The sequence below is a fragment of the Ranitomeya imitator genome, chromosome 5 (genome assembly GCF_032444005.1).
Source record: "Ranitomeya imitator isolate aRanImi1 chromosome 5, aRanImi1.pri, whole genome shotgun sequence".
Taxonomy (NCBI): Eukaryota; Metazoa; Chordata; class Amphibia; order Anura; family Dendrobatidae; genus Ranitomeya; species Ranitomeya imitator.
The window spans coordinates 598,306,886-598,317,116 of NC_091286.1; the positions used below are offsets into that span (position 1 = coordinate 598,306,886).

Below are 10,231 nucleotides of genomic sequence, written 5' to 3' on the forward strand. Positions count from 1 at the left end.
ATGTTCTCTCGAGGCTCCCAGGACCTCTCCTCAGGACCAAAACCCTTCCAGTCAACCAAAAGCAAAGTTCTCCCTCTAAGTTTTTTCATGGCTAAAATGTCCCTAACTTCAAAGACATCATCCTCGGAAACAGGCGAAGGAGAACAAAGGTTAGAAGAATGAAACTGATTAAAAACTACAGGTTTAAGGAGAGACACATGAAAAGAATTAGAAATACGCAGAGAGGCAGGCAACTTAAGTTTGTAAGAAACGTCATTAATACGAGACAAAACTTCGAATGGACCGATATAGCGAGGACCCAGCTTATGTGAAGGGATTTTGAGACGGATAAATTTAGAAGAAACCCAAACCTTGTCCCCAGGATGGAATATAGGAGAATCAAGACGTCTTTTGTCCGCATGTCTCTTCATCCTAACTTGAGCCAACTCAAGGGCGGACTTGGTCTCCTGCCAGACCCTGGAGAACTCTCTAGACAGAAGATCAGCCGCTGGTACAGTAGAGACAGGAGGAACCGGAAGAGGAAGACCAGGATGTTGACCGTAGATGATAAAAAATGGAGATTTGTTAGTGGCTTCGCTGGGATGGTTATTGTAAGAAAACTCAGCCCAAGGCAGTAAGTCAGACCAATCATTCTGATGAGAATTGGAAAAATGACGGAGATAAGTTACCAAGGTCTGATTAGTACGTTCCACCTGGCCATTGGACTGTGGATGGTAGGCCGAAGAAAAATCAAGCGAAATGTTCATAGATTTGCAGAGGGATCTCCAGAAGCGGGCGGTGAATTGAACACCTCGGTCAGAAACAATATATAAAGGAAGACCATGAAGACGAAAAATATGGTGAACAAAAATCTTTGCCAATTCGGGAGCAGAAGGTAAACCTGGGAGAGCGATGAAATGAGCCATCTTGGAGAAACGGTCCATGACCACGAAGATGATGGTGGAACCAGAAGAATGAGGCAGATCAGTGATGAAATCCATAGATAAATGTTGCCACGGAGTGGAAGGTACTGGCAAAGGATGTAAAAGCCCAGAAGGTAGTTGCCTGGGAATCTTATTCTTGGCACAGGAAGGACAAGAGGCGACAAAACTTTGGACATCCTTAGACAACGTTGGCCACCAGTAAAAACGAGAGATCAAACGAAAGGTTTTTTTGAAACCAACATGTCCAGCCAGTTTGGAGGCGTGACCCCAAAGTAAGACACGTCTCCTGTTCCCTTCAGCGACAAAGGTCTTACCCGGAGGCAACGAAGTGAGAGAGACTGGAGCAACTGTGATGACTCTGGCAGGATCAATGATGTGTGCAGGCTCGTCCTCCAAATCCACCACCTGGAATGACCTAGACAGAGCGTCGGCTTTGGAGTTTTTATTTCCTGGCAAGAAACGAAGTTCGAAGTCAAACCTGGTGAAAAACAAGGCCCACCTGGCCTGCCGAGGATTAAGTCTTTGCGCAGAACGAATATACGCCAGATTCTTGTGATCGCTGTAGATTATAAAACGATATCTAATACAGGAGAAAAAAAGGGAGCTTACAGATATCAAGTATAAAAACTACAAAATTTATTAAGATACTAACAAACACATACTAACAAATACACACATAGAAATAAAATAAGGACACTAAGAACCATCCCTATCCCCCATCTAATCCAATGAGTAATGTGATATACACAAACGGTAGAGGAAAAGACCGTGTGCCTATATGGACAATGGGTCAATGTAAGCCATAAACCTCACAGAAGTACATATGAGGTACAGGATAGCAGCACAAGTAGCGCTGAAAAGTACTATCCTAAAAGCGATCCAAAGTCCAGGGCATACTAACAAGAGATCTACCAGACTGCCAGTAATGTAACTGCCACTGGCGTAAAGAAAGCAGTACAGATAATCTCCAGTGGTCCCTCTTACCCCGGTATAGAGATGGATAACGTTAGGCGAGACCCCCGACGTACGTTTCGCTCCAGCGATCTATTAGCTTTCTCAAGGGGAAGTGTCCGTACTCCACCACAACAAGCCTTATATCCACTGTTTCCGGTCACATGAGGAGCACGTGACCCGGAAATCAGCAGGGACTGCCAATACACGGCGCATGCGTCAATAACCCCCGGCGCCGCAACCACCCCGCCCGGCCAGCCTCCAACGCCGAGTGAATGGGAGCATGGAGTGACCATGACACCCAGTCACCGGCCGAGGACGCCAAGCGGCCGGACCAAGGAGGGGCGGAGCCAGGAGGGAAAGTCCGCACGCGCACTGCAGACCCAAACCCCACCACCGCAGAAGGCATAACATCTAATACCAGTACCGATACAGATACAATGACAGTATAAAGACCCAAAACAGCTATCACATGACAATATACATAAACACAGTATCCAATAATATAGAGAACACATAATAGATCTGTAGGAGAAGCTTCTGCATGCCGGTGTGTGGTTGAAGTATTCAGAGGATACGAAGGGCATCATATAGAAGACTATAATAAACAGGAAAAAGGCACAAGTTACACACAATATTTAAAAAGAACATAAAAAAGGTGAAGCAGACACCTTATAACAAAGGGGAGAAACAGATCTAACCATGGGCTACAAGAACGGGGCAAAATTAAGAGCTTCATTGAGGCCCCCTGGTCTGGTGGTGCCCAAAGTCACAATCCATCTAAGCTCTCGTTGGGCAAGAAGTTGTTTGATATTACCACCTCGTATGCCCGTGTGGACAAGGTCTATCCCCCTTACCATAAACTCACTCGGATTACAATCATGATATTTATAAAAGTGTTTTGGTATAGTTTTTAATTGGGAGACATCCTCTGCCGTCCTGGCCGCGCCAATGTCCCGCACGTGCTCCCTCACCCTCACTCTCAACTCGCGTGATGTTAAGCCAATATAAATTAAATGACAGCTGCAAGTAGCAGCAAAAAGGACAGATGAATCAATACGATTCATATCTGAATTCAATCACGAGTGGGACAGTATACGTACCATTTTGAATAAACATTGGCGGATTCTTAGCACTGAGCCCTCCTTGAGTCCCTTCCTGTCCGATCACCCTCTGATGACCCCGAGGAGGGCAAGAAATTTAAAAGATCTTCTGGTTAAGAGCCATTACGTGGCCCCTGTGACTTCTCTTTTCGGTTCAGTACGCCGCACCTTGGGATGCTACACGTGTGGACACTGTGCTGCCTGCGCCAATGTCCTGCGCAGCTCCTCATTCTCCTCAGCAGACGGCAAAAGAAATTTTGAAATTAGACATTTTATATCTTGCAGTAGCAAAAACGTTATCTATTATGCTACTTGCAGCTGTCATTTAATTTATATTGGCTTAACATCACGCGAGTTGAGAGTGAGGGTGAGGGAGCACGTGCGGGACATTGGCGCGGCCAGGACGGCAGAGGATGTCTCCCAATTAAAAACTATACCAAAACACTTTTATAAATATCATGATTGTAATCCGAGTGAGTTTATGGTAAGGGGGATAGACCTTGTCCACACGGGCATACGAGGTGGTAATATCAAACAACTTCTTGCCCAACGAGAGCTTAGATGGATTGTGACTTTGGGCACCACCAGACCAGGGGGCCTCAATGAAGCTCTTAATTTTGCCCCGTTCTTGTAGCCCATGGTTAGATCTGTTTCTCCCCTTTGTTATAAGGTGTCTGCTTCACCTTTTTTATGTTCTTTTTAAATATTGTGTGTAACTTGTGCCTTTTTCCTGTTTATTATAGTCTTCTATATGATGCCCTTCGTATCCTCTGAATACTTCAACCACACACCGGCATGCAGAAGCTTCTCCTACAGATCTATTATGTGTTCTCTATATTATTGGATACTGTGTTTATGTATATTGTCATGTGATAGCTGTTTTGGGTCTTTATACTGTCATTGTATCTGTATCGGTACTGGTATTAGATGTTATGCCTTCTGCGGTGGTGGGGTTTGGGTCTGCAGTGCGCGTGCGGACTTTCCCTCCTGGCTCCGCCCCTCCTTGGTCCGGCCGCTTGGCGTCCTCGGCCGGTGACTGGGTGTCATGGTCACTCCATGCTCCCATTCACTCGGCGTTGGAGGCTGGCCGGGCGGGGTGGTTGCGGCGCCGGGGGTTATTGACGCATGCGCCGTGTATTGGCAGTCCCTGCTGATTTCCGGGTCACGTGCTCCTCATGTGACCGGAAACAGTGGATATAAGGCTTGTTGTGGTGGAGTACGGACACTTCCCCTTGAGAAAGCTAATAGATCGCTGGAGCGAAACGTACGTCGGGGGTCTCGCCTAACGTTATCCATCTCTATACCGGGGTAAGAGGGACCACTGGAGATTATCTGTACTGCTTTCTTTACGCCAGTGGCAGTTACATTACTGGCAGTCTGGTAGATCTCTTGTTAGTATGCCCTGGACTTTGGATCGCTTTTAGGATAGTACTTTTCAGCGCTACTTGTGCTGCTATCCTGTACCTCATATGTACTTCTGTGAGGTTTATGGCTTACATTGACCCATTGTCCATATAGGCACACGGTCTTTTCCTCTACCGTTTGTGTATATCACATTACTCATTGGATTAGATGGGGGATAGGGATGGTTCTTAGTGTCCTTATTTTATTTCTATGTGTGTATTTGTTAGTATGTGTTTGTTAGTATCTTAATAAATTTTGTAGTTTTTATACTTGATATCTGTAAGCTCCCTTTTTTTCTCCTGTATTAGATATTGCCGTTTGGAGCAGGATTTGGTAGTGCTCAGGACATGGTTTCTGGACACTCTACAATATGAGCCTGGGTTTATGTATATTGATATGTGCTTCTGTGCTTTTCACAGCAGGTCCCAGCATTACTAAGATGGATTTTCGGGCCCGCGACGGTGCATGGCTCACGCAGTTAAATGAAGTTTTTAAGGACACTAATGAGTTGGGCTCAGAGGGGAGTAACATTGGGCTACAGGACACGGTATTAAGATTCAAAGACTTACTAAGAAAAAGGACTAAGATCTGGTGGAATCATGCTTTTCTAGATAGATATTTACAAAAGGGGTTAATCCCCAGGGGTCTTCGGGTGCAAGTGTTCCCCTCGTTCCCGGTAGAAGATGCCAGTATTAGGGAGAGATGGGAGCAATGCGCGAGTAAATGCTCTATGGGCTTCATGGAGATCCTTAAGGAGATGAATTCGGTCTCCATTAGAGAAATTGAGAGCGAAATTGATGCTCTGCAAACTTTAATTAAAAAGGATTTGTCTAGTGAAGCCCTAAGCAAATTTAATAATGAAGTGGAGGTTGAGGTCCAGAAATGGGTGGAGGATATACAGCAAATTAAGTCTAAGAAATTTCAACGAGACATCAACGACAAACAGACAAACAAGATGTATAAATGGAGAAGTGGGAATGAACGATCTCGCCCATACTACAGGAATGAGTCAAGATCAAGGTCCCGATCTACATCCTATAAATCCTCCACATCCATGGATGGTAGGCATACATCTCAAAAGGGCACCCATGAAAGGGAGAAAGAGGACCCCCAAATTAGTGTAAGAATGACTACGAGACAAAACACTAAAAAGGGCCAAATGGGCAAACAATCGGACGGTCGAGGTCATCAAGGGGGGCTTCAGGTAATAAATTTGTCACACCATGTCCTCTCTGAGAGCCAATTGAGTGTATTAAGTAGAGGCTTATCATTTTCACCTACTAATGGGTTTAATTTTTTTACAGCCTTGAAAGATTTACACCTTTTCTCACGTAAATTGATTCTCAAAAAATTGCACTCAAGAGGTGGACAGGGATCAGACGTTCTGGACTGCACTGAGGGGGAGGCCCTCCGGATTTTGGAGGAGCTCTTGGAGGAGCAATCGGCTCCTGGAAAAGGTGAGTTCCCACCGGCTATTCTTCCTAAATCCACGAGGTTTCCCCCTTTGTCTTTGTGCCCCGCAGTGGAGGTGTTTACTAAATTAGTGACGGAGGATTTTAGGGAGCTCTCCACAAGGAGGCGTTTTGATAATCTTACATTTAAAGAAAGGGAGGCTATCAAACAGCTTCAGTCCTTTGGTGATGTGGTATTCAAGGCCGCAGACAAAGGGGGAAACATCGTGGTGTGGCCGGTGGAGATGTACGAAAAAGAGGCCTTTAAACAACTGCGTAATGCTAGCGTTTATTCCAGGCTTTCCCATAATCCGGTAGCCTCCTTCTCGGTGCAGTTACAGGTTATCCTTGATAGGGCCTTCGAGGAGGGAACAATTAGCAAGAAGGTTTTAGATGGTTTGACGGTCAAATTCCCAAAAGTACCGACATTTTACCTTCTTCCGAAAGTCCACAAAGACCGAGTCAACCCTCCGGGACGTCCTATTGTGTCTGGAATACAGGGGCTATGTGACCCGATATGTAAATTTGTTGATTTCTACCTTAAGAATCTGGTGGAAACACTTCCATCATTTGTCAAGGACACAACGGACGTCCTGGCGAGGGTTGACGGAGTCTCTGTGGACCAGGACGTCCTATTGGTTACAGCGGACGTAGAGGCCCTGTATACGTGCATCGATCACACCGATGGACTACGGGCGGCCCGTTTTTTCCTGGAGGCCTCCGACCTGGACGGCCCATTGTGTGAGCTTATCCTCGAGCTGCTGGAATTCGTTCTGACGCATAATTTTTTTACTTTTAAAGACTGTTTTTATCATCAGAAACGCGGCGCAGCCATGGGGGCGGCCTGTGCGCCAGCTTACGCCAACCTCTTTCTGGGGTTTTGGGAGAGGTTGGTGTTTGGTGGTGCTGGGGGGGAGGCCGCCGACCATGTGCTGTGCTGGTGGCGTTATATTGATGATGTTTTATTTTTATGGCGTGGAACGGAACAGCAGCTCGGGGATTTTATGACTGTGCTCAATACTAATACGTTTAATATCAGATTAACCTATAAGTGTGACCCCCGTGAAATTGATTTTCTGGACATACTCCTGAGGGTAGGGGATGATCAACTTATAGCGACAGAGGTTTTTCGAAAAACCACGGCGGTTAATGCTTTGGTTCATGCTACCTCAGGGCACAGTCAAGCCACAATTAGGGCCGTCCCGGTCGGACAATTCCTCCGGGTTAGGCGGATCTGCTCGGATGATCACACGTTTGAACGTCAGGCTAGTGATTTAAAAACACGTTTTGAACAGCGGGGATATAGCCATCGGTGTGTGAGATATGGGTATAACAGGGCCAAAAACACCCCACGTAATCGGTTGTTATATTCAAAAAAGGCAAAAAGGACAGATGAATCAATACGATTCATATCTGAATTCAATCACGAGTGGGACAGTATACGTACCATTTTGAATAAACATTGGCGGATTCTTAGCACTGAGCCCTCCTTGAGTCCCTTCCTGTCCGATCACCCTCTGATGACCCCGAGGAGGGCAAGAAATTTAAAAGATCTTCTGGTTAAGAGCCATTACGTGGCCCCTGTGACTTCTCTTTTCGGTTCAGTACGCCGCACCTTGGGATGCTACACGTGTGGACACTGTGCTGCCTGCGCCAATGTCCTGCGCAGCTCCTCATTCTCCTCAGCAGACGGCAAAAGAAATTTTGAAATTAGACATTTTATATCTTGCAGTAGCAAAAACGTTATCTATTATGCTACTTGCAGCTGTCATTTAATTTATATTGGCTTAACATCACGCGAGTTGAGAGTGAGGGTGAGGGAGCACGTGCGGGACATTGGCGCGGCCAGGACGGCAGAGGATGTCTCCCAATTAAAAACTATACCAAAACACTTTTATAAATATCATGATTGTAATCCGAGTGAGTTTATGGTAAGGGGGATAGACCTTGTCCACACGGGCATACGAGGTGGTAATATCAAACAACTTCTTGCCCAACGAGAGCTTAGATGGATTGTGACTTTGGGCACCACCAGACCAGGGGGCCTCAATGAAGCTCTTAATTTTGCCCCGTTCTTGTAGCCCATGGTTAGATCTGTTTCTCCCCTTTGTTATAAGGTGTCTGCTTCACCTTTTTTATGTTCTTTTTAAATATTGTGTGTAACTTGTGCCTTTTTCCTGTTTATTATAGTCTTCTATATGATGCCCTTCGTATCCTCTGAATACTTCAACCACACACCGGCATGCAGAAGCTTCTCCTACAGATCTATTATGTGTTCTCTATATTATTGGATACTGTGTTTATGTATATTGTCATGTGATAGCTGTTTTGGGTCTTTATACTGTCATTGTATCTGTATCGGTACTGGTATTAGATGTTATGCCTTCTGCGGTGGTGGGGTTTGGGTCTGCAGTGCGCGTGCGGACTTTCCCTCCTGGCTCCGCCCCTCCTTGGTCCGGCCGCTTGGCGTCCTCGGCCGGTGACTGGGTGTCATGGTCACTCCATGCTCCCATTCACTCGGCGTTGGAGGCTGGCCGGGCGGGGTGGTTGCGGCGCCGGGGGTTATTGACGCATGCGCCGTGTATTGGCAGTCCCTGCTGATTTCCGGGTCACGTGCTCCTCATGTGACCGGAAACAGTGGATATAAGGCTTGTTGTGGTGGAGTACGGACACTTCCCCTTGAGAAAGCTAATAGATCGCTGGAGCGAAACGTACGTCGGGGGTCTCGCCTAACGTTATCCATCTCTATACCGGGGTAAGAGGGACCACTGGAGATTATCTGTACTGCTTTCTTTACGCCAGTGGCAGTTACATTACTGGCAGTCTGGTAGATCTCTTGTTAGTATGCCCTGGACTTTGGATCGCTTTTAGGATAGTACTTTTCAGCGCTACTTGTGCTGCTATCCTGTACCTCATATGTACTTCTGTGAGGTTTATGGCTTACATTGACCCATTGTCCATATAGGCACACGGTCTTTTCCTCTACCGTTTGTGTATATCACATTACTCATTGGATTAGATGGGGGATAGGGATGGTTCTTAGTGTCCTTATTTTATTTCTATGTGTGTATTTGTTAGTATGTGTTTGTTAGTATCTTAATAAATTTTGTAGTTTTTATACTTGATATCTGTAAGCTCCCTTTTTTTTTCTCCTGTATTAGATATTGCCGTTTGGAGCAGGATTTGGTAGTGCTCAGGACATGGTTTCTGGACACTCTACAATATGAGCCTGGGTTTATGTATATAGATTATAAAACGATGTAAAGCCCCTTCTAAGAGGTACCGCCACTCCTCTAATGCCAACCTGATTGCCAAAAGTTCTTTATCACCGATGGAATAATTTTTTTCTGAGGAGGAGAAGATCTTTGAGAAAAAACCACAGGGCACAAGACGACCAGAAGAGGATTTCTGCGAGACCACAGCTCCAGCTCCAATTGCAGAAGCATCTACTTCAAGGATGAAGGGTTTATTGGCCACTGGACGATGAAGAATAGGAGCTGAGGCAAAGGCTTGCTTGATGGACCGGAAAGCCTCTTCAGCCTCAGACGACCACAGATGAGGATTGGCACCCTTCCGAATCATGGAGGAGATTGGAGCTGAAAGAGAGGAAAAGTGAGGTATAAACTGCCGATAGTAGTTAGCAAATCCAAGAAATCGCTGAATTGCTTTCACTCCAAGAGGACGCGGCCAGTTGAGCACGGCAGAAACTTTTCCCGGATCCATACACAAATCAGCAACGGAAATGATGAAACCCAAGAAGGGTAGAGATGACTGTTCGAAGACACATTTTTCCAGTTTTGCGTACAGCCGATTCTCTCTCAAACGCTGAAGTACTTGCCGTACATCTCTTCTGTGAGTAGACAGATCTGGAGAGAACACAAGGATATCGTCCAAGTACACTACAACACAGGTGTAAAGTAGATCCCGAAAAACATAATTTACGAACTCCTGGAAGACTGCGGGTGCATTGCATAAACCGAATGGCATAACCAAATATTCATAATGACCATCTCTGGTATTAAACGCAGTCTTCCACTCGTCACCAGAGCGGATACGGATCAAATTATAAGCTCCTCTGAGATCCAATTTGGTAAAGATTCGTGCTCCACGTAGACGATCAAAGAGTTCTGGTATGAGAGGAAGTGGGTACTTGTTTTTGATCGTGATGGTGTTGAGACCCCGGTAGTCTATACATGGGCGAAGAGAACCGTCCTTCTTTTTAACGAAGAAGAACCCAGCTCCTGCAGGTGAGGAAGACTTTCGAATGAAGCCTCTGGCCAGATTCTCTTGAATATATTCGGACATGGCTTGAGTCTGGGTAGGAGACAATGGGTAAATACGACCCCTAGGCAGAGTAGAACCAGGAACAAGGTCTATCGGGCAGTCATAAGAGCGGTGC

At 45.9% G+C, this 10,231-nt stretch overlaps 1 long non-coding RNA gene across 1 annotated transcript; it reads left to right on the forward strand.

Annotated features, from left to right (window-relative positions):
- The first annotated feature begins 5,259 nt into the window (after positions 1-5,259).
- On the forward strand, positions 5,260-8,695 carry LOC138638568 (uncharacterized). Its single transcript, XR_011312519.1, has 3 exons — positions 5,260-5,585; positions 5,686-5,838; positions 8,023-8,695. It is a non-coding gene; the product is annotated as an uncharacterized lncRNA (long non-coding RNA).
- Positions 8,696-10,231: the final 1,536 nt, after the last annotated feature.